Source organism: Kogia breviceps, chromosome 10 (assembly GCF_026419965.1).
Source record: "Kogia breviceps isolate mKogBre1 chromosome 10, mKogBre1 haplotype 1, whole genome shotgun sequence".
NCBI classification, from domain to species: domain Eukaryota; kingdom Metazoa; phylum Chordata; class Mammalia; order Artiodactyla; family Physeteridae; genus Kogia; species Kogia breviceps.
This window is the reverse complement of record NC_081319.1, coordinates 3,603,844-3,626,710: the sequence shown is the minus strand read 5'-3', so window position 1 is coordinate 3,626,710 and position 22,867 is coordinate 3,603,844. Positions and strand designations below refer to the sequence as shown.

Sequence of the window (22,867 nt, the reverse complement as noted above, 5' to 3'; positions counted from 1 at the left end):
CCTCACTGTCCCTTGGCCGGTCCAGCCCGTCCAACTCTGCAGACCCCCAAGAGACTCACTCACTCACTCTCTCTCGCCCGTCACACACCAACATCGCGCCCCCGGTGCAGCCAGCACTTGGGAACGAGCCCCCTCCGAGGCGTCCCAGACGCCCGCTGCCTTGCAGGCCGCCGCCGAGCGCTGTTTTCCTTGGCGCCAGGCCCAGGGCTATTTTGTAGCTACCGTGATACATTATTCCCCATTTAAAGAGCTTCCTATTTGCTTATTACAGCTACAAGCGATTAGAACCGGCTCCAAAACAGAGGGCCCACGACGAGGGCTCCCTTCTTGCCCAGCTGAAAGTCCTACTCTGTTCCTGGGGCGGAAGTCACAGCCAGGGCCTGGTTCTGGTGCCTGAAGACCGACGTGCAGATCATCCGGTCGGCTCGTGACACGTACCGAGACAGTGAACCTAGTGCCAGCGATGCCGTGGGTTGACAAGATGTTCCTTTGCTTCCTGCCAATGTAAAACTACCACATTTTTCAGTACTTTAATTCTGTGCTGAGCTGTCTATACAGTTTTCTGTGCACTCTTCAAACACCCTCAACACCGCAGAAGGGATTTTTAGGACCGTTTTACGGATGCGGGGAGCTGAGGCTCAAGCAGGGAAGAGAGCGGCCCGGCTGAGGATACCCAGGTGGGAAGGAGACTAGAGGTAGAACCCCCAGCTGGTCTGCCCAACGCTGAAAGCACTGGGGCGAAGGTTAGAGAGCAGCCTCTGCAGGGTTTGCAGATGCGGACGCTGAGGCCAGAGGGAAGGAACCGCAGAGGTACCGAGCCAGCAGCAGGGCAGGGCTGGCAACCCCAGGTGCCCACGCACCAGCCTTCTGGGTCTTGAAATTGAGATGTTACTGAGGCTCCTCCCCCACGCCTGCCACCTCAGCCCAAGGCTTTGGGGGAACCAAGCCCAGAAGCTGCGGGGGGCGGGGGGGGGCTCTCTGCCTTGCCCTCCCCTGCAGAACTTGAACTTTCTCAAGTAAACGGCTTCCCATGCGGCTCTCTCCTGTCGAGAACCATGACTCAAGTCCCCTGCTGTCACTCAGGAGTCCCTACAAGGTTTTTCCAATAAGAGGGCACGTACTTCTTCTGTTGCCTTTTGGGAATACGTTCCCCACCCCAAAAGGGCGTAGCCCGCAGCTGGGCTATACGATCAATCTCTGGGCCTGACATCTGGGGTTTGGCAAGCGACTCCCAGAATCCCCGAACTGGGGCAGGAGGACACCTGGACGACAGATGCATTCATTTCACAGGTAGGGAGCCTGCAGCCTGGACGGCCCCCAGCCCGCTGGGCCTGCTACGGAAACAAGCGAGCGGCTGGACCCCTTGTCTGCCCTTTCCAGAGCAGGGGTTCCTCCTGCTCTCTCCTTTCCTTGTCCCCCGTCTCCACTCCAGAGCCAGTGTTCCGGGCTCACAGAGGCCACGACTAAGCTGAGTGACCTGGTCCAAGTGGCAACCTTCTCTGTGCCTCAGTTTCCTCACTGGTTAAAAAAATGGGGGTAAAAATAAAACTCGCCTTACAGAGATCAAATAGGATGATGCCCGTAAAATATTGAGCACAGTGCCTGGTACATACAAGTGATTAATAAATATTAGCCATTATTGAAGAAAACATCTGATCACCTTGGGATTTTACTACACTATGTGGCAGGCATCGCATCCTGAGTGTTTGAAAAAGAGAAGAAGAAAGCAAGCTGCATTTATCGGGCACTGGCTGCATATGCACACTTATTTAGCACTGTGCTGAGCGCTTTGCAAGCACTTTCTGAATTAACCCCGTCCACGGGTGGCCATCACCATCTGCCTTTTGCTGACAAGGGACAGCGTGGTGAAGCTACTTGCCCAGGGTCACACAGCAAGCAAAAGGCCGCTGAAGCTTCGAATGGCTCCCGGGTCTATTGTGGCCTCTCAACTCCACGTTCTCCACCACTCGGCTGTTTTGGATCACTTGCCCTAGAGATGTCACAAAGTGAAATCGGGTCTGGCGCCTTTATGCCAGCTTCAAGCTACTGGGCTGTGCCAACAAATTAGGGAAGTAGGTGAAGGCCAACAGGGAAGTGAGGGGCCCCATGACACAGACAGACAGGGCAGGGCCCGGGGACCCGTGCAGCAGTCAGTGCCCAGGGCCACAGGGGTGGGCTGGGCAGGCCGGTGGAACGCACCGACTGGGGCAGGACGGATGGAGCCACGGACCTGAGGCTTCCTCTAGCCAACAGGAAGGGTTTCTCCCAGACTTCTCTGAGAGCCCTGGAGGGGCTCCTTCGAGCACTGTCCCCACAGACTGCAGGTGAGGGACAGGCTCAGTAAGGAGGAGGGCCAGGATCAATTAGGAGTGTCTACCCCAGGCATGCTGCTTCCGTACAATCCTGGCCCTGGAGAGGATTTAAAAGTTAAGCACCCAAGGGAAAAAAAAAAAAACAAACGTGTGTTAAGAAGCGCTATTTCACTACCTAGGGTAGCTGATTGTGAAGAGAAAGCAGGAATTAATTTTAAAAAAGGGTCTTTTATTCTTTTTCATGCAAAGGCACACCTTGACAAGATTTGATCATTCGATTAAATCATTTGATTGACCTTCAATCAGAAGGTCTGTAGCCTTCTGTCTTGGTTATCTATTCCTAACTCAGGCTAACTCAAGCATGACAAGCTCAAAGGCCTCCAGGGACCTGGCAGGCAAAGAATGGAGGCCAGCGGGGAAGGGCCTGCAGAATACGGCACGGGCAGCTCTCCTCAGCCCCAGCTACTGGGGTTGTCTTTGGGATCGAGGCCACTGAGGCCAGATCCTCCAATTTCTGGAGAGGTGTGGAAATCTGAGACATACGTGCACATACAACTTCCAATTTCTACAACATCGTGTGGGCCAAATACCCACTTTGTCCTCTCTGGTCAGACCATTGTCTCGGCTCACCCAAGGCGGTCGCAGCAAAGGGCAGGGCAGGCTCGGCTGGAGATGCTGACCAGCCCAGCCTCCAGGGTCCGACAGCTCACCCCAGTGAGGTCATCCAGGAAGCCCCGCATTGTTTTGCCAGGAACAAAGTTGAAACAATGAGCGACAATTCTGTGTTCCTAGTGAAAGTGAGTTCTGTTTGGGGAATTGTTTTCAGCAGCTCTGGGGACAGGGTTTGTTATCTCCTGGGCTCAGCGTAGGTGGGCAAGGCCCTCCCCTCCCCCCACGAAGGCCCATGTCTACCTGCATTCTGCTGAGAGCACGCTGCCTGGCTCAGGCTCGGCCTTCAACCCACAGGAGCGTTGACTTCGCCCCAAGCCTCACGGAGCCTTCCTTTTCACAGATCAGGAAGCTGAGGCTCCAAGAAGGGGAGGGTCTGGCCCAGGTCACACAGCCAGCCACCAGGCGAGGCCAAGACTTGCACCTAGATCCTGACTCCACGTAGCTGGTGCCACCCCAGGGTCAGGTGGCCTCTGTACAGGGGCCTAACAGAGCAGGTAGTACTTCTTGATCTATGGTTCGCGTAGGAAAAAGTGGGTGAAGGTGAGCAGGTTTTGCAAAGAACTGGCCTCTGGGACAACGCCGGGGCGGGCGCCAGGATGTGGGCCCAACGCACAGTCTTCTCCTCTGCCCGGCACCAAACCTGCAGGCGCGCGGCGGGAGGCAGGCGCGAGCGGGCTGCTCTGTGGCCGGGGGGCCCGGGGATGGGCGGGCAGCAGGTGCAGGAAGGGCGGCGCTGCCCTCGAGGGGGACGCAAGCTGGGCACACAACACGCCCAAGACAGAGGTGCCCCAGGCAGTGGCCCAGTAGGCCACCGAGTCAGGGGACAGGGCAGTAGGTGAAGAGTCAGAAAACTGGGTCTGGTTCCAGTTCCAGTTTGCAAGCCAAGCACTGCCCCTGTGCCTCTTGGATATTTGGGGATAAGACGGAGAGAGGACAGCTCCGGCGAGCCCGAGTACCGAATAAATATTTACTGACAGCATCCTCTAGTAGGTGCCAGGCCCCGCTGTAGGGACTGGGGGCTCGGAGGTGAGCCCTGGAGCTGACATTGCAGAAGGGAAGACAGACACTCAATACATACAGGAATACATATTTACGACTGGGACCGGTGAACAGAAGACAAGCAAGCAAGATGAGGGCACAGGAAGTCACAGGACCCTCTGAGGAGCTGACGTCTCCTAGTGGCAGACGCTCACTAAAGACTGGTTCTGAGCAGGCCCTGCGCTAAGCCCTTGCAGGCACCAATCCATCTATTCCTCTCACCAGCCTGGATGAAGGAATGAGGCCCAGAGAGGTGAAGTCACCTGCCCAAAGTCACACAGCAACGGGCTTCAGCGTCTGTGCTTTCAACCACCTTGAAGCTGGGGTCTGCATGGCAAAGACCTGGGGGAACGGTGTCCTCCGAGCAGGGACAGCGTGTGAAGAAGGCCACCCTGGGCGCGGCAAAGCAACAGGGAGAAGGCCAGTGTGGAACAGAGCAAGGGGGACAGGGCACGGGGCGGCCCAGAGAGGAAGCCAGGCCTGGAGGCCAGGTGAGAACGTGGATTTTTCGAGCGGGTGGTGAGGGCCCCTGGAGAGCCTTGTGCTGTCCTAAGGAGCGCTCAACTCAGGCTGTCCCTGACCACCTGGCTCCCTCCCACCCTGAAGGGATTCGAGGGCCCACGTCCTGAACCCCGACGCCTCAGAGCCGCCGGCCTCCGCACTGTGAGCCGAGCACCTGGAGGACAGGCTGAAGTGACCGCCATCTTCTGCAAAGAGGGACCAGCCAAGGATGAGCAGCCGGAAGTGCTGTCCCTTGGCCGAGGACCATAACGTGGGTGGCGGAGAGAAGAAAATGTCCTTGTGAGGCTAGACCACCGGCCCCTCCGTGGATAAAGCCCGTGGGTTTTAGAAAGAACAGGGTCCGTCTCTGACGCGATACGATCCTGGGACACGTCACTGCCCTCGGACTGGTTCCAGGAAAAGCCCCACCTGCCCTACCTGGACCCAGCACCTACCGCCTTCCTGCCCTCAGGGTGCTAATATCCGGGGGTGGGGGGCTCATTTTGTCACAATAGCACAAAAATGGTTCTCAGTTCAGGAGGAGGACAGGAGTCACGCGTCTGGTTGGAGCGAGGCTTCAAGGAGCAGGTCCCGTGACACCCCCCGGGCTGGGCCCGCGGCCAGGCTGGACCCGGTCCATGGGGGAAGGCGGAGGTCCAGGAACAGTCAAGCTGCGCGAATCCGTTTGAGGGGGCTTGGACCCCAAATGCCACTGAGATTGCCAGCACGCGCCGTAACCACCAATCAGGTGAAAGAGAGGAAGCAGGGAGCCGGGAGGGCGCCGTGGCCGCGGGGGGCTCAGGGGGCCTGTTTTCACGCACAGGGCGGTGAGTCAGCAGGCAACGGCCTCCTGCCACTGACTCACCAGCCGCAAGCCTGTCACTCTTCTCCCCGCCTGCTTCCCCACCGCCCCGGCCCCAGCCGGGCTCTGCCGGAAGTGTGGGTAGTGTAGGTCAACCATGATCCTGAGACAGGCTCTGCAGAACCCAGGATTATTTCTGGAGGCCACAAAAAAAAAAAAGAGACGTGAGAAAAAAGAAAGCCTCGGTTTCTGTTTCCTCAAACTTCCCCTTTCAAGCTGTAAGAACCTAACGCTCCTCACTCCTCTAGCTGGCTGTAAAAAGCAAACAGAGGGGCAGGCCCCTCGCTCCCTCTACAGAAACTGGAGAGAGACAGGCCCTGGGGGCAAGGCCAGCTAAGGGCACGCGTGAGCCGGCGCTCAGAGCTGGCCACCCCCCCACTCTGTCGCCAGGGCTCTGCTGGAAGTCACAGCTCCAGGGTAACCAGCCAGGCCGGCCTTTGCAGTAGGACCTTGAGCAAGTCACTGCCCTCAGCCTCGGTGTCACCTTCCGTAAGATGGGCATCACATCCTGTCTACATTGGGATGGCTCGCAGCTCGCTAATTAGTGTTTGTAAACAAGCTCCAGTTCTCACAGTTCCTCTTTTAATCATGGTTCTTCTCAAAGAGGAAGGACTTTCTTTTTCCTGCCCAGCTCCACGCTTACCTCTCCCTCACTTAGAAATTTAGCTCAAGGAGAGTTTGGTGCCTGTGGAGTGAAACAGCCTGGGATTCAGCAAGGAAGAGGGGGTGATCCGCTGGCACGGGCTGCCGCTGTGCCCACCGCAGAGCAAAGGGGCTTGTTGCCTGGGCTTTTACTCCATGTGTCTGGAAGTCAAGTTTCAAGCATCCTCCACCATCCAGAGCCCACCCAAGATGCCCAGCGGCCTCTGCACCACACAGCCCGTGCTTTCCCATGCCTCCCTCCACACCTCGGCTCCGGCTTTTCCCTTAGCCCAGCGCGCTGCTCCCCGAGGAACTCACAGGCAACCCCCCAGTGCCTTCCCTGGGCTCCGCGGGCCACAGCACCTCCACCTCTACCGCGTACTCCCCGGGCCTGCTTCCCGACACCCAGTACAAGGCCTGAGTATTTGTCAGAGGGAACGTTTAGGGCTCAGGACTCTGGGAACACTCAGTGCAGGAGCAGCTCTCTTCCACTTTGCAGCTGTGAGGCCCATCGATGAGGGTGATGGAGCAAAGAGCAATAGATGGAACTCTATTACATGTATCCCTGGCATCTGAGCACAGTTCCCCCCAAAGGGTCAAAACTCCACAAAGCTTTGCCTTTTATTGAGAGATGAGCTCCAAATCTTTAGGAAATCAATTTTCATTACGTGTGTTCCCCGAGCATCTTCCCCAAATGAGTTTGAAGTGAATTCTCTCTGGTTCCCTAAAGGTTTGCCCAGAGCTGGAGATGCCAGTGGATCCTGCACAAAAGTTGTAGGCTCCAGCTGGGGCCTTAGAGGTCTTGGCACGTGTGAACGCAAGCCCACTTTCCAGATGGAAAAACCGAGGCCCTGGACCCACGGCGGATCAACAAAGAGGATGAGCCTCTTTCACAGACAGACCATCAGAGCTGGAGGGGAAACTGAGGCTGGAAGGAGCTGATGTAGGGCGGGGACGCTCCCGACACCCCCAGCCCAGGGGAGCACAGTGGGTGCCAGAGGCGCAAAGTAAAGGTCTTATTCCAAACCTGAGTGGACCGGATTCATATCTAACTCCGTCAGGTTGGTGTATGTTGGTGCGGCAGCAGCGGCGACTTCCAGGGCTACAAGATGGTGCCTAACAGCAGCTACTGCTTGGCTAGAACAAAAACTCAGCGTTAAAATCCACCGCGGGGGTGCGGGGCGGGCTCCAGGGATGGCTGACATCCCTCAACTGTGGTCTTCCTACACATGCAGACCACCTCCCAGGCAGCCCCACGCAGCCTCCATGACCCCTAACCTCTCACTGTGACCCACTTATGCCTCCACGGTGCCTGCCAAGAGCACGGTGTCGGGGATTTGGCGCGGCCTGCCACTCACGCGGCGCCGCAAGACGAGGCCGACCCAGCCACTGGAAACTCCCCGGAGGCGCGCCCTGAACTCTGCTCCCACCAGCCTAGCCAAGCTTGTTTCTGGCAGACCCTACTGCCTGCCAGGTCGCCCTTAGCTCAAGAACTATCAGTGGAACTATCCCAGCTGCTTGGAGACTAATCATCTCAATTTCCCCACCTGGAAACCAAGGCTCATTCTACATGTCTGGCCCTGTCCGCAGTCCCTGACGCCTTACTTCTCCTCTTGTCCTGCATGAATCCCGGGGCCTCCTCGTTCTCCCCAGCACTATCCCCTTCCGCCCTGTGCTTTGCTTGTGGGCGGATCCCAACCACCTTGAAGACCTGGCCCAGGTGTCGCCTCCTCCAGGAAGCCCTTCATGCCCACCCCACTCTTGCCCTCACCTTCTCTGGCCAGTGTCACCCCCACCCCCAAACCCCCATCTCCCAGGTGCTGGGCTCTTGCTCAGAACTGTGTAACTCTGGACCAAGTTCAAAGTTCTTTTTGGGAAACCTCAGTTTCTTCTTCTGTAAAATGGGCCTCCTAATCTATAAAGCCATCCCTGGCTGAAGTCTCCGGGCTCTCGGGCGGAGCTAGTAGATGCCCAAGACCCTCACACGGGCCTCAACAGCAGCATCACCTGGGGCTCTGGCTGAACGTGCGGACGCCTCCCCCCAACACCCACCTCTCCTGACTGAATCTTCAAAGCTGTTAAACGAGCCCCCAGGCGAATCTCAGCATCAGGTGAGGTCAGGGACAGCGGTGCCAATGGACAGGGAGACTCTTGGTAAAATGCAAAAGAAAACCAACCAATGAAAAGGACGCTTGTTGGTGATGACAGCGCACGTGAGCGTGAGTGTGTGTGTGTGTGCGCGCGTGCGTGTGTGAGTGTATGTGAGCGTGTGTGTGCGTGTGTGCGCGCGTGCGTGAGTGTATGTGCGCGTGTGAGTGTGCGTGTGCGTGCGTGTGTGTGTGTGAGCGCACGCACCTGGTCCCCTCCGCCCGAGGCTGAGCCGGCTGGGTTTCCTCGCTGCCAGCCCCGGTGAGCCTCAAGTGAGTGAGTGACAGAGCCAGGACGGAAGCCAGGACAAGGCCGGCGCTCCTTTAGATCCTTAGCTAGAGTGCAAAGGGGCTGAGAACCGAAGGTGAGGGCTGGCAGGTGTATTACCAGGGGCCTCTGGGGCAGGGCGCTGAGTGGGTATATGTGATCCTGGAGGGACAGACATCGGAGAGAGCCCCCTACCCTGGCAGCGGGACACACAAAGGCAGCCAGGACCTGGTTTCGAAGCCTGGTAAAGGGCAGAGCCCAACTGAGCAGAGCTCAGGCAGCGTCTCCAAGGACAGGGACGAGGGGCACGGCACACCGCCCGGGACGCGGGGACCCCCTGGTTGTCAACCTGGCAGCCACTTGTTTCTAAGGTGGAGGCAGCAGGTGGGGGCTTCCCCAAAGAAACCCCTGTCCTTTAAACGCCAGCCGCCCGAGCACAAGGCCCTGGTGGGGTCGGCTCTGCCAGCGACAGCTGCTTGACCAACGCAAGGCCAGCCCTCTCTGGGCTACGGCTTAGACCCTCCGACCAGGAGACCCCAAGCCTGGAGGTGCAGTGTCCTGTCTCTCCCCACACACGTGTACGCGCAGCCCTCTCTCCCTCAGCGAAGGCCGTCTCCCCAGCAGAAGAAAATGTGCGCCATCAATAAACCCTGTGTGCCTCCGTTTCCTCAGATGTAGAATGGGGACAGTAATAGTGAATGGGGAGCTGCCTCTTAGGGCTGCTGAGATTCGGACCGCTTAGAACAGCACCTGGGAAACGCGTGTGCCACCAGCATCAGGATGGCGGGCAAAGTCACACGTGTTCTCCCTGAGACCAGCGGCAGCCTGGACTCACAGCCAAGGCCCCACTGGGCGTCTCCTGTGTGCCAGGCCTACTGGGAAGCTGACAGACACCCCGCAGAGCCAGGACCAGGGTCAACCAGCTATGAGACTCGGGGTGTCGCCCTAACACCCCTGCCCCCTCTTATTCCAACTTCCTGTCTTCTTCCACAGTGGGTGGGACTGGTGGACCCTGGCGTCCCCTGGGTTGGTACTCCCTGGGGACCTGAGCCTGGATATGGAAACCTTCCTCACCCCCCTGGCCTGGTCTTGGGGTGGGATTCGAGAGTACTTCAGGCAGCTCCCCATACAAGGTGCTGGTACCCTTCGGGCCCCTGGGTGGTGGCACCTGCCAAGCAGGGGAGGTGGAAGTTACAGGGGCTGGACCTGAACTTGAGAGCAGACAAAGGCTTTGCCGCTGCGAAATGGGGCTACGGAGTGGCCGTGACAACCCATAGCGTGAACTACAGACCAGCTCATCGAAGAGTGGCCAAGCAGCCTCCCTCCAGACCCCTGGTCACAGCCAGAGACCCCGGAGAGCAGTCAGGAAAACCTTCATGAGGGGAAGGTGGTCTCGCTGGTGTCCCCCAGGATGGCTGGAGCTGCAGAAATCAGATTCTGTGACCCCTCGACTCCTGGCAGCCTCGAAAGCCCAAGGATCCTAGCTGGAGGTCCCTGGGTACGTGAGGCCCCTCTCCTGGCCATCACTGAGTGACACGGCAGCCCACGAGCCCAATGCCCAGAGTTTACAGAGAAGGAGACTGAGGCCTGAAAGGGAAGGGGGCTTGCCAGGAGGCTCAGTGTGACCCTGCTTCCTGAGCTGTAAGTCGCGGCCAAGAGCAGCCTCGGCCTCCCAGGGTGGACGGGCCCCCGCGCGAGCTGATGCGGGCGGGCCGCTCGGCACGGGACGGGCGCACGGACTGGTGATACCACCGTGTCCTGCGTGAGGACGAGCGTCTGTTCGCACCGAGGCTGGTCCTGGGGAAGGGCCGAGCGGCACGCAGGCGAGGCCTGGGGTGGTTCTCAGAGCTCCTGCCCCGAGCAGCCCAACACCAGGTGGGGCCACCTGGGACGAAACCTCCTCCAGCCCACGGTGCAGTGAGCGGCTAAGCCTGGAGGCTGCCAGGGCTCTTTCTTAGACACATGTGCCCCCACCTTCTGAAACTGCAGCCTTCCTAGTTGGAGGGGAGGTTAATATCGTCTTTCTTTCACAACATCGGCATGAGACCAGATGGTCACTTTTATAGAACTGCTGTGAAGGGGTAAGATGACAGGTGTGTGGCCTTGGGGGGCGGGGGGGGGCACTCTGCTCCTCAACCTCAGTTTGATTTTTGAACATGTACTAGTTCATGAAATTCAGCACCATCATCTGGCCTGATGTGCCCATTCTACAGGTGGGGAAACTGAGGCCCAGGTGAACGAGCTTCAGTCTCCAAGGTTTCAGCTCTGAGCTCGGCACAGCCAGTGCCCCTTCCCACCAGCTCCCTGCTGTTTGGATGCCTTGGACCAGATCGACTCCTTACTTATTTGAGGACCCTTTCCCAGGCTCAGGAAATCCAGAGCCCCAAGTTCCATGGAGGCCCCTGACCCCAAGGGAATGCCGTGTCTCTTCAGCCGGCGACCTACCAGCGGTCAGCTCAGGGGATGAGAGGCTCCATCAAGCAAGGATTTGGGCTGAGGAGGTGAGTACACAGAGGGTCCCACTGGTGGTCTGGGATAGGTGGCCTGGTAGAGCAGTTCCAGCCAGGGCAGCCACGGCCTGCTCCGAGCTGGATGCCTCGGAGGAAGACCTTCCTCCCACCAGGCCCCCAGTGGGACCGCTGGGCCAGAACTTGTAAGCACTGAAGGGCTCCCACATTTGTCTCCTGCTCCTCCTCCGGGGCAGTCTCCCTGAACACCATCTCCTAGGCGACTGCAGCTGTTGGAGACCTCACAAGCTTGAATCATACAACACAGCCCAGGGTGATTCTCTAAGGGGACAGAGGCTCTGTGAGCAAACAGAGACGACAGAGACACGGGTGGACGAGCAAATGTGACTTACCCCAGGCACTGGGAAATGGGACACCATCGGAGGCCAGAGAGAGTACAGAAGATGCCCAGCACCTCGGCTCTGGGACTCAGAATACTTGCTCATGAGGTCTCAATGCCCCTTGCAACACAGCTCAGGTGCCCAGAGACTTTGTTCTCCAGAAAAATGCTACCAATTAGGAACATCCCTTAGCAGGACTAAAGCCAGAGAGAGGGTTCCTTGATCACAGAGCTTAGCGTCTCTACACACCATTGCCTGCAAGACCCTAGGCTGTCACAGCTTGGTGCATTTTTACAGGCCATTCCAGGCCCTGGAATGCACATCTCCACTGTTCTCCATCCTCAGATGCCACCTCCTCCAGGAAGACTTCCCTGACCACCCCCTCCCTGTCCATCTCCCAGCGGAACGAGGTGCTCATTCCTCAGCGTCTTCCTCACGAGGAATTACACTCATTCCTCAGTGTAATCCTCGTGTCTTCTTCCTCCTCTGGTCTGGGTGCTCTAGTGCAGGGGTCCCAGCTTCCTCCCAGGCGGCAGCGAATGAGGAGCCTGGTCTACCACTGTCATAGCAACCCTTTGTTCTAAGTCTAGCTGTTCTTACATCCTGGAAACAATAATAATTGTGGCTGACGTTACGTACCTGGCACTGTGTTGGCCACTTGATATGATTCTAGCTAATAGTAACTTTTTTAAAACATGCTAAATATTTTTAAATCACTTTTCACTGATTATGGCTGCTCACTTTTCTCCTATAACCAGTCCAAAGGTAATGAGACTTTAGAGCGTTTTCAGAGAGTCTGATAGGAGAAAAAGCACACTTGAAATGCCTTAAATGTATGCAAAAACCCTCCAGCTGCACAGTCGGTTCCAGAGAGGAACACCAGCTCCCTGGCCTGAGTGCCCAAGTGTGCCTGGGGCACCACCTGGCACCTGGCTTCCCTATTTTACCCAGTCCTCACCGACCACCCTATGAGATGACGGACGTTACCCATCTGTGGCTCAGACAGATCAATCGACTTAACCAGGGTCGCACAGCCAGGAAGAGGCAAGAGTCGAGGGTCCTGGGTCCTCGACCACAGGGCTCTGGGGCATCTCCTGGCCATGACCTTGGATACCAGGCGGTCCCCCTCTTCACCTGACACAGGAGGAAACTGAGGCCATCAGGAGGTAGGGGCGTCATCTGGCAAATTCACCAGCTAGGATTAGAATCTCCTGAGTGGGCCCACATGACACGTATCTTCATGGACTAGGACCCAGCGGCCTCAACCACAGAACAGCAGCAACCAGAAGAATCCGCCTCACGGAGGCTGTGTGCTCTACGGGACCTTCCCATTCAATTACGCACACCTGCTGGGGTGGCTAAACACTGGCCCCTTAGGCCAGCAAGAGCTTTCAACCTTTTAAATTCAGCCTGCCCGGAGCGAGTGTCCAGGGATGCAGCTAATCTCAGTGAACTGATGAAAGGAAGGGAGGGGTGTGGGGTCTGCTAGCCTGCACCGCTTTTGGAAAAGGTGTACCCGCCTGTCTGCACCCTCTCAGCCCCAGAAGCACGCCCCCGCCCCTACCTCCTCCGACCTTTCTCACCCTGACCCCCCTCAGAGTGTCCCATCCACTGCAGCCTGCGACTTAATCAGCTTATTCACCCTGTGCAGAGCCTGGGCCATCTGAAAAAGTCTCCTTTCACTCCTTGGGGGCAAGGATACCTGAGATCTAGGCCACAACTATAAATAGTCGAGAAATCCGTTGTCCTTTTTAACTGACTCATGTATTTATTTGGTCAGCCAGTTACGGCTGACCCCCAAGGTGGCTGAGTTGTACAAAATTCCCTCCCCCTCATAATGTCAGTGGAGAGGAAAGACCCCCCCCTGGCCTCTCCAGCTTTGTTCTCTGAATTCCCCAAGAGTGAGCCTCCCGCCCCCAGCCCCGCCAGTGACACTCTGTTCCCCAAATACCCTTTGCCTGCTTCCGCTTTTGCCTGTTCTGTGTCACCATCAGAGATTTTAGTTGGAACCTAACTCTGTCACTTGTCGGCGGCAAATAGTAACCCCAGGCATGTCTCTTCCCCAGGGGCCTCGGTTGCACCATCTGTAAAATGGGCCACCTCACATTACACAAGGGAAGGTACAAGGAAGTGCCTCAGTACAAGCCTGGCTTTGCTCTCAGGAGAAACAGTTTGCCGCTGAACCAGAGAGATCAGCCACCTTGCATTTCATGCAGTAAAATCAACAAACACGGACTACACCCGTTGTTAGCATCATCCAGCTAAGTGCTGGGAGAGGCCGAAGCAAACACCCAGGGCTGAGCTGTCAAGCAGGGAAAATACCAAATAAACAGTTTCTCCATCCGGCGTTCTGTGTCAAACCAGCAGCCGAGTCCGCTGGCACCTCCATCCCCTCCCAAGGCACTTCTCGCGCTCCCCAAACCACGTGAATCAGCAAAACTAGGTTAGACATCTCATTAGAGTGGGTTTCCTCCTGGGACCTCTGGCCACGCGCCTGTGATTCTCCTACAAGCGGGTCTGGGTAGTGAGGGCTGGGCTTGTTTGTTTTTCTCCCTGAGCAGAAGCCAGTTGTCAAAACAACTAAACAGTTACTACCTTTAAGGGACACCTGGAAGCATTAGATAAGGACTCTGATTCCAGGCTGGTTCCCCAAAGTGAATCAAGACCAAGCACTCAGGGCTTCCCTGGTGGCGCAGTGGTTGAGAATCCGCCTGCCGATGCAGGAGACACGGGTTCGTGCCCTGGTCCGGGAAGATCCCACATGCTGCGGAGCAACTAAGCCCGTGAGCCGTGGCCGCTGAGCCTGCGCGTCTGGAGCCTGTGCTCCGCAGCGGGAGAGGCCACAGCAGTGAGAGGCCTGCGTACCGCAAAAAAAAAAAAAAAAAAAAAAAAAAAAGACCAAGCACTTAGCAGGGCACTTGGGCTCACCAAGCTACACCAACACCCATCCGGGCTCCTCCTCCCGCCCTAGAACACAGCACCCCAGCCACCCAGGCTCCTTCGGCCCCGGGGTCCTCGCCCCACGCTTTCACGCTCTGCCAGCCCTTCCATGGGCTGCTTCCTCACCAGTAATGCCCTTTCCCTTTTGTGCCCGGCTGGCATGCTTTGCCATCCAAGGCCTCTGGGAAAGTTCTTTGAACTTCGGGTGCCCAATCATCTTCAAGAGACCCCGCCAATGGACGCCCGATTTGCAAGCATCCCGATTTGCCGGCCAGGCGGTTCCCAGGCTGGACAGAGACAGGCTCATCTCTGGGTCCCCAGGGCCCAGCGGGGGCCTGAGCCACAGGACAAGTCTGTAACTCCCTGATGACTGAACGAGCAGACTTTCAATTCTCGGTTTTCAGATGCTTACAGGTTTTCCCCAAACTTCCCCTGACATCAAATGTTCTTGCCTGGGCCTTTCCCCCACTCAGCAGAGCAGGAAAGGGTTTGAAAACATGAGAATTTCTCAATGGACTGGAAAGGCCCAAGGGAAGACAAAGGTCTGCCCCCCATGACCTTAAGTTGGGGGCTGTTGTATCTATACAAGGTGATGGACGTTAACAGAACCTATTGTGGTAATCGGTTTCACAATATATGCAAATCAAGCCATCATGCTGTACCTCTGAAATTCACACAGTGATGTATGTCATTTATTCTCAATAAAACTGAAAAAAAAAAATCACCAAAATTTAACGTAATTTACACGTTCACACAGTCTCACCTACCAGACTGTAAAATTCTAAAAAACGGACACTATCTTCCTTATATTTGTATCACCAGCTTAATGTTTATGAATATGAAATAAAATTAATAAAGTTGGGGGGACCCTTCTCCCCAGAAGCACTTCAGGCCAGGTGCCCAGCCGTGGTGCTCTCAGGCCTGGCCACATGGGGATCAGCTAGCCCAGGGGTCCGAGGTGTCTGTAATCAGTGCCCAGAAGCAGCCACCCGGCACCTTCCAGGCTTTTCTAGTTTTGTCTCTTTTAGGGCGAGAGACTTCACTCAATGTCTGGTCTGTTTAGTGTGACTAACCCTTCCCTGAAATCACTTTATTACAGCTATTATTCATAAGCCACATTAATAAGAAATCAGCTCATCAACTTTTCAATACACCAAGCTGCTTTCTCCTATGTGCGCCAGTTCACCCGCCAGGCATCTTGATCTCAGTCCCCATTTAACAGATGGGGCAACTGAGGCCCAGGCAGTGGATGGGACTCACCTGAGGTCACACAGCCAGGAAGCAGCAGAGGAGAGGTGCCCAATGTCGAGGTGCTGTGTGACCTAGGGCAGGTCGCTGCACCTCTCAGGTGCACCTGTATTTTATCTGGCAACCTCATCCGGGAGGTCTTGATGTGTTATCACCCTGCCATCCCACATCTAGCAAAAATATGAGACCCAGAAAATAAGAGGAATCAAATACTCCCGGTGCCTAGTCCGAAAACCTCCACCTAAATGTGAATTAAGTAACTTGGGACTTGAGGGTCACCCTCTCCCATAGTCGTGTTCCTTTCTTTCTTCCCACCTAGAAGAAGCGTCTTGCCTGGTGGCTGCACAGAACTTTCACGTGAAGTCCTCTCAGCTCCTCCTTTTTTCCAAAGCAGGTGTCTGCTACCAAGGGGGTCGCGTACCACCCACATGCCACCTTCTCCTATCCCGCGCCCCCAACAGACATTGCTAATCGATCCTGGAATCCTTCCCACCAATCATCAGGACTCAGCCTTAGATTCCTCATCAGAACCCCGTCTCTCTGGACCTCAGGAACTTAACAGACAAGAGAATGCGCTCACACGAGGGAGATGGTCAGGGGCAGGCGGGATGCCCAGAAAAGACTAGGGGGGTCAGCAAGAGAAGCAGAAGCTCACGGCACTGGACCCCCAGAACAGAAATAAGAGCCACGTCCCCCTCACTGTGGCCGGAGGGAGGGAGGGAGGGAGGGAGGCGTGGGCCCTCGTGGACCCACAGAGCAGGAGCTCAGGGAGCAGGAGAGGAGTGAGGAGTGGGACTCGGGAGTGAGGAGGGTGGGAATAAGGGGCAGGTGGGCAGGCCAATCCCAAACTCCCTCTGGGGGAGGAGCAATGAGGGGATGCCAGGTGTCCCCGAGTAAGGCCCCGAGGAGGGTGTGCCAGCAGCGGCCAGGCTGCGGTGGGGGCGGCCCCTTTCCTAAGCCTGCGGACCCCCCCGGGGGGGGGCACGTGCACTTTCGCCCCTTTTACAGAGAACACCCAGCTCAGGCAGGGAGACCCCTTACACTAGGGCACCTGACTCTGAAATGGCAGAGCTGACATTCACAGCCAAAGCTCGGCACTGCCACACCAGCAGCCACCCCAGGGAGATGATTCCAGACCCTTGTTTTACACGTGAGGAAGGCCTGGGGCCCAGAGAAGGGAAGTGACTTGTCCAAGGTCCCCCCCGCAAATGGGTAAATAAAGGAGGCGCTAGAGGGAACTGTCCCAGGGAGCCAGGCCCTCCGAGGCCAGAGGCCAACTGCAGCCCCAGGGCTTGGGAAGTGCCTGCTTTGCTTTAGGAGCCCAGGTTTCTGGACTTGCCGTCTGGTGGCTGAGCACAGGCTAACAGTTTGCAGTATCCTTCAGAAACCTCTCAGGTTTCACCACTGTGGGAAGCTCTGGTTTTTGAAAGGCCCCTGGTGGGGGCGGGGGGGACTGTGATATTGTGATTTATGATAAAAACGATAAAGTTGGTCTTCATCCGCGTTTCCAGCACGGACTTTCTAAAACCCTAGGAATTTCCTAAGTGGTGAGAGGGATCAAGGTGTCTTTTGTTATGTTAATGAGGCGACTTAGGAGGGAGCTAAGGAAGGGGACTGGTTGCCAGGAGAACCCACCAGTGATTAGAGGGCTGGACCTTTCAGTCCCGATACCCACCCCACCCCCACCCCCACCCCACCCCCGCCCTGGGGAGGGGAGAGGGGCTGGAGGTCGAATGGATCTCACGCCTAGGTAATGAAGCCTCCGTAAAATCCCCAAAGGGCAGGGTTTGGAGAGGTTCCAGTTGGTGAACACGTGGAGATTCAGGGACAGGGACGCCTGAAGAGGGCATGAAAGCTCCTCGCTTTCCCCGCACCTCGCCCTGTGTGTCTCTGCCATCTGGTTCCTCAGTTATATCGTTCTGTCAGAAACGGGTGATCTAGTAAGTAAAATATTTCTCTGAGTTCTGTGAGCTGCTCCAGCAAATTAATCCAACCCGAGGAGGGGGTCGCAGGACCCTCCGATTCATAGCCATTCGGGTTGAAGTCGGGGGTGGGGGCCGTCTTGTGAGACTGAGCCCTTCACCTGGGGAACCTGAGACTACCTCCACACCGACGGCGTCAGTACTGGCTTAAGTGGTAGGATGGATGCCCAGCTGCTGCTGCAGAATTGCTTGGTGGTGCGCCCAAAGAACGACACACATTAGAATCATAATCTCTCTCCTTGAAGAGATCCCCGTGTGGCCCCCGTCGGGCTAAGAGCCAACACAGGAAGATACACCCAAGGAATCTTCTCTCCACGGGAGGCCCAAGCTTTCCCGCCGCAGGTTAGGCCAGAAGAGGAGGCTCCTGCTTGGCCCGGTGGTCCAGAGGCCCCGTCTCCCAGCACCTTTGACTTCAAGACTAGAAGCCAAACACGTGGCTCAGCCCAGGCCCCGTCCTGAAACGCGGCTGACCTCAAGCTGGCCACTGCCTTCCCGAGCCTCACATCTCTCACCTGTTACGTGGCAACAGTAATAACTACGCTATACGATAATGCAAGTATGAAAGATGGGAGACCTTTTAGAGAATTGCAAAGACTTGCGTACGCTATTATTATCCATATGTTCAGCCTACCCTGATAGAGGTATCAAAAGTATTAACAGGGGCTTCCCTGGTGGCGCAGTGGTTGAGAGTCCGCCTGCCGATGCAGGGGACACGGGTTCGTGCCCCGGTCTGGGAGGATCCCACGTGCCGCGGAGCAGCTGGGCCCGTGAGCCATGGCCGCTGAGCCTGCGTGTCCGGAGCCTGTGCTCCGCAACGGGAGAGGCCACAACAGTGAGAGGCCCGCGTACCACAAAAAAAAAAAAAGTATTAACAGTAATAGTAGCAATAAGACCAGTTACAGTGACAAGTACCACTTTCAGTAATTGCTATGGGCTAGTCGCTGTACTGAGAAGGTTCATAGTTTTTCTTCCCTGATCCTCACAACCACCACAGAAGGGAGATTCTACATCATGTCTATTTTGACAGAAGGCCCTGGGGCCCAGAGAGGTTAAGTGACATGCCCTAGGTCACACAGCAAGGTAGAGGCCAAAAGACATTTACACCCAGACTCATGGTGAGATTAGGTCTTAAACACACCTCTCCTTTCTCTAAAGGGTGTATTTATCAGCCTCGGAGGAGGCCCAGGGTTCATAGCATTTTATTTTTCCTGCGTTTTTATGGTCTTCCCCAAAAAGGAAGGTTGGCGGACCGGGAGCAGCTCCTCTGGGATGGATTGTTTTCAATCTTCTGCCCCCTAAGACCCTGAGAGCACATTCACCAGGAACGTGCCACCTCTCTCTCTCAAGGACTGAGGGCTGTCACTGATGACATTAGAGCAATTTCTGCAGGGTCAATAATTTGGCAACAAGTGTCAGCATCTTAAAAATGCACACTCCCTTCATGCTAGCGATTCCAGTTTCCTGACCAGACCAATGTGTAATTTACTGCATTCAGTTTTGCAAGATGAAAAAGTTCTGGAGATTGCACAACAATGTGAATACACCTAACACGACTAAACTGTAGACTTAAAAAATGGTTAGGACAGCAAATTTTATGTTATGTGTATTTTACCATAATTAAAAATAGAAAAAAAATGTTCACAGCAGAGTGGTTTTCAAGAAAGAGAAACTACACACAGCCAACCTCTCCTCACTAGGGGATTACTTAAATAAATGATGGTTTACCCAAACAAATCAAAACAAACTAGAACAGGGGGTCAGCAAACTGTGGCCCCCGGCTAGGTTCAGCACTGTTTTTGTAAATAAAGTTTTATTGGCGCATAGCTCCATCCATCATCTGCCTGTTGTCTTGGACTGGGTTCTAGCTGCAATAGCAGAGGTGAGAGCCCATGGCCCACAAGCCCAAAATACATACTATCCAACCCTTTAAGAAGTTTGCCAACCCTGAACTTGGAAGACCCAAGACCCCAAAACGCTATCAGAAATAGGTTGGAGGGTGTGCTGGGAGAAATTGGCTCCTAAAGAGCCATGCTACGAGTTCAATGTGGAAAGGAAAATTTTAAATAAGGTGTATCATCCACACGTGTATAAACGTACCATTAGGCGCTTATCGCTGGATGGGAGGACTAGAGATGAATTTTATTTTCTTGTTTTGACTTTTCTGTGCTCTCCAAATTTTCTGTATGAAAAACATTACTTCTCAACTCGAGAAGAAATCATTAAGTGACTGGATGGCGGTGTTAACTGATGCTGCGGTGACACTCATACCGCAATAGCGATGGACCAAATCAACACACCGTCCACCTTAAATTTACACCAACGTTGTATGCCAAACCTATCTCAATGTTTGAAAAATTGTATGACTTTTATAATCAGGGTAAACAAACAATAAATACCATTTTCTCACTGTCTTGGCCCTTCTAGGCAGCGAGTGCTTTGGTGGATGGTCAGAGGTCGTACTGACACCCCCTCCCTTGCCAGAGTTTACAAGCTGGGGAGGGAGGGCGGTGAGGTCGGGGGAGAGGCACAGGTGGAGAAGTCCCTGTGGGAATTCTCACGACAAGCCCAGAGAGGTTCCCCCTCCCTAAAATTCCTGGGCACCCAAGAGGGTGGATCTGATTTTCAGGTCGGGGGCGGGGGGGAGTCGCTCAGGGGATCCCACGGGGAGATGAGATAAGAAATGCTACTGGGGGGATTTCCCTAGTGACACAGTGGTTAAGAATGCGCCTGCTTTTGGGCTTCCCTGGTGGCGCAGTGGTTGAGAGTCCGCCTGCCGATGCAGGGGACGCGGGTTCGTGCCCCGGTCCGGGAGGATCCCACGTGCCACGGAGCGGCTGGGCCCGTGAGCCACGACCGCTGAGCCTGCGCGTCCGGAGCCTGTGCTCCGCAACGGGAGAGGCCACAACAGTGAGAGGCCCGCGTACCGCACAAAAAAAAAAAAAAAAAAGGAATGCGCCTGCCAGTGCAGGGGAGATGGGTTCGATCCCTGGTCTGGGAAGATCCCACATGCCGCGGAGCGACTAAGCACATGCACCACAACTACTGAGCCCGCGCGCCACGACTACTGAGCCCGCACGCCACAACTACTGAAGCCCGTGTGCCTAGAGCCCGTGCTCCGCAGCAAGAGAAGTCACCACAATGAGAAGCCCGCGCACTGTAACCAAGAGTAGCCCCCGCTCGCCACAGTTAGAAAAAGCCCATGCGCAGCAACGAAGACCCAATGCAGCCAAAAATAAATAAATTAATAAACTTATAAAAAATAAATAAATAAAAGAAATGCTATTGGGTGCGGGGCAATGACTTTGTTAGGCCCCTTGTGCGCTTCTAAACCCCACTGTGATGACTGATCGTTACCCCTGATCCCATACTCACTCTCTGCTCCTCCCGGGGCTGCAATTGTTCCATTTCACAGGTGGGGAAGAGGAGGCTCTGAGAGGCTCTGACCGCCCTCTCAAGGTCGTACAGCTGGCCAGGGATGGAAGTCAGGATTTGAACCTGGGCTGTCTGACTCTCCAGCTCCAAGGACTTTCAACTACCCGGGTTGCCCCCAGCTCAGGAATACTATTTTTGGCTGGTTCACTGATACCCCAGGGTCTGCTGAACACCCGACGGCCATGCACACATCTGTCATCTCTCTGACCCAGCGGGGGCTCCTGAGTGACCACCATCCCCTTCCGCAGCCGGGAACTGAAGGCCTCACACCCAGCAGGGCTCAGACTTCAGAGATGACAACTGTTCTCTAAAGACACCTCCCTCCAAATCCCACCGTCTGGCACGTCAGGTGGCGGTGAGCACTTTTGTCAAGACTAAACCAAAAGGGGCTGCTTGGAGGAGGCGGCACACAGGCCTCTCAGCGTCAGCGGCCTCTCTTGTAAAATGGGCTCCCACCAAGCATGATGGCAAGCCTCAGGGAGACGAACCGTGGCCGGCCTCTGTTTATTGCCTCTGAAGGCCAAGCCCCTTGCACAAGATCCTCTTTATCTGGAAGCAGAACTCACATTCCAGCTTCACAGCGGCAGGCACCTGGCTTCCTGGCTGCCCTGGGCTACTCATTAACCAGTGAGAGGCCTCAGGAAGGGGCTGGACCAGAGTCGGCTCCAGCCTTGGGGAGGGGGAGGGGAGGACCATGCTGGATGGTGTGGACACCAGGGTCAGAGCAACCAGGTTCAAATCCTGTGGGACCTGGGGGTGAGGGGGCGGGCGGTTCACCACCTCTGAGCCTCAGTACCCCCATCTGTACAACGGCGACTACCGTCGTACAGCACCCACCTGACAGGGCTACCGTGGGGACTGCAGGCGAGAAGGTGCTAGCAGTGCCTGAGACAGAGCAGGCGCTCGACAAATGGTGGAACCACAGCGCCTATCACAGGGCAGGCGCAGGATAAAATCTGCTGCTATCATTAAACCCTCGGCGGCATCCTGAATGTTGTTAAAGAGTTCCGTAGATGTTCGCGATGATTCCTCTCGCTATTTATGACAGTGGTGACTCTGGAGGCTGACCCGCAGCGGGGCATCTCCTGATCACCAGGGATAGGCCAGCCTGACTTTCCACATCTGATGTCACAGCATGAGGAACAGGTCCTGGGTGGTGTCGGAGGCCTGTGGCTGCCGGTGACAGAGAGCCAGGGTTGGGAGCTTGATGACTGGGCTGGAATCAGGTCCACCACCGGCAGCAAGAGGCCAGGGGTCTTCGGGCTTTTCTCCCAGTCCCGGCTTCCTAGGGGACCCCAGTCAACCAAACCCGGCCCCGGACCTGTGGGGAAGTTTCTGAAACTTCCGAGAGAAGTTTCTGCCCAGGAAGCCAGGTTCTTCAAATTCCAGAGCAGGGTGTACAAGTGGGTCGTGCAATCAACTTAGAGGGTCAGGGCTATGGTTTTTATCCAAGAGAACAGAACAGAGCCCTGCAGACGGTGAGGCTACGAGTTTTATTCTGTGAAACTTTCGTTTCAGTTTCACGCGTGTGTGACGTACACGCAGCATCCGCTGGAAAGTATACTTCTTACTGAATGTCACGAGTCGAAGACTTCTTTGAGAGCCCCTATAGTGAGGATGTTTAAATCAAGGTGTAGAAGGCAGCTGCAGAAAAGTGACTGAGTCAGGTTCCTGCCCCATTAAACCCCTTTTAAAAAACGCTACTGTGATCCTGAAGTGAGGCGGAGGCGCGGGAGGTTCTATAAATACTAGACAATCAGCAAAACGTCATTATGTTTCTTAGATTAGATAACAGAATTGTGTCAATGGTCAGTGTTCCAGGGCTGATCGTTGTGTACTTATATAAGAGAATGAATGGCCTCGCTCTTACAAAATGCAGGCTGAAGGATTAGAGGTAAAGGGGTATCATGCCTGAAACTCCCCAGTGATTCAGAACATCAATGTGACTGTTTTTATAGCACATATTAAAGTGACG

At 55.5% G+C, this 22,867-nt stretch overlaps 1 protein-coding gene across 3 annotated transcripts in view; it reads right to left on the bottom strand.

Moving 5' to 3' along the window:
• SLC6A6 (solute carrier family 6 member 6) overlaps window positions 1-22,867 on the bottom strand; it is a 166,626-nt gene that overhangs the window by 130,912 nt on the left and 12,847 nt on the right. The gene's annotated exons all lie outside the window — the stretch shown is intronic.